Source organism: Arachis duranensis, chromosome 3 (genome assembly GCF_000817695.3).
Source record: "Arachis duranensis cultivar V14167 chromosome 3, aradu.V14167.gnm2.J7QH, whole genome shotgun sequence".
Taxonomy (NCBI): Eukaryota; Viridiplantae; Streptophyta; class Magnoliopsida; order Fabales; family Fabaceae; genus Arachis; species Arachis duranensis.
This window is the reverse complement of record NC_029774.3, coordinates 123004738-123006628: the sequence shown is the minus strand read 5'-3', so window position 1 is coordinate 123006628 and position 1891 is coordinate 123004738.

Genomic DNA, 1891 nt, shown 5'->3' with positions numbered 1-1891 from the left:
TTAATGAGTTAATAATAAGCTGAACTAATTTAATTTTAAATTTGATTCATTTAATTTATGAGTTCAATTTTAAGTTTAAATTTTATTCATCAGCTCACAATCAATTTATCAAATTATTAATGAATAGAGTTAATTAGAACTGACTCGTAAACTCACTTGATTCACTTTTTCCGTATTAAAAATAATCATCATCTATGCCTATGGTTCCGTTTCCAAAGCTACATAATGGATTTGAATCCGCAACTCCGATCCATTCCACGTACGTTTTATATTTTTCTATTTATTTTATGTAAACTCTTTTAGTCTCTACTTTCTAGCGATTTATTTTAAATTTAATATAAGTATAAATTACGATAATTTGTGATAGTTTAGGTATAAATTTTAAAATTTTTATACCTCATAGAGATTTATATCATTAAATTTTTTTGGAAGACCCCTTCTCTATGAAACTACCCGCCATTATTGTATTAGCTAACACAAGCAATCAGTCAAAACAGGTGAACACTAAAGAAGAATTAGGGGTGTTCATGGTCCGGTCCGGCCTCGAACTTTTTAGGGGTTAATTTAGTGTGATTTCATTGGGTCTAGGACCGGGTAAGAGTCTCAAAAATAGACCCGGTCAATGTTTCGGATCGGGTCTAGACCATAGCTTGGGTCACCCGAACTCAGTCCGGTAGCCCGGTCATCGTACACAATTAATATTTTGTGTTATTAGTGATAGATAATAACTATTCTTATGTGAAATTTAAGTATTGCAAACTTTAATATTTTGTCTTATTAGTCATTATGGTAGCGTTTGTTTTCAGAGACAGGACACAGAGACATAGACAGTACATGTTTAAAATGTATTTGAAAGCAGAGACATGGACACGGAACACATTGTCTCCAAGACAATTTTTTAGATTTTTGTATCCACTCTTTTACGAAGGACAGTGATGGACACGGATTTGGAAGAGTGGACACGAATTTTTTTATTAATTTTGTTTCCCTTTTTATCCATAGATATTTTTATTATTCCACTATTATCCCTTCTTATTTTTTCTATAATTAGTCTTGAAACTTTTGAAAAATAAATATTATTAAAAGTAAAATTGATCTTTTAAAATACTAAAAAATAATTTATAAGTTGTAATTGATTTTATATAATTTAAAAAAAATCAGTTTTTTTAAAAGAAAAATCAGTTTTTAGATTAAAAAAATTGGTTTTCTAAATAAAAATAGATTTTTATGTGCAAAAACTAATTTTTTTCATGTAAAAACGGATTTTTTTTTAAAACCAATTTTTTATTTAAAATTAATTTAGCATATTAACCTAAACAAAATCTTTTATTAATCAAACTCAGATCTATTTTTTTATTAATCTTAATCATATGTATTTCTACATATTAATAATAAATTTAAAAATAAAATAAATATATTTATATTTTTTATTTTAATATAAATACTATTATATATTTTTTATTAAATTTTTTAGTCTCTTCAAACGTTTTTTCAAGTTTCGTCTGTACTCCTACGTACTCTCATTTTCTATTAAATTAGTTTGTACTTGATGTAGAAAATTTGGAATTATATAGTTATTTTAGTCATTTCATATAATATTTTAGTCTTGTCCATGTGTATCCAAACATAATACTGGACATTACATTAGTGTCTTGTATATCGTATCCAAACACAATACACAAACAATAATTTTTAGTGTCTCCGTCCTATTGTCTCTGTCCCAATATCATGTTCTGTCCTATATCTGAAAACAAACACAGCCTATAAGACTATAAGTTAATGTTTTATGTTTAAAATGTATAAGACTTTAGACTAATGCATAATATTGTGTTATTTGTATTGATTTAAATATTTGATGTTATTAGACAATATTAGTATTAATTGTGGTTAT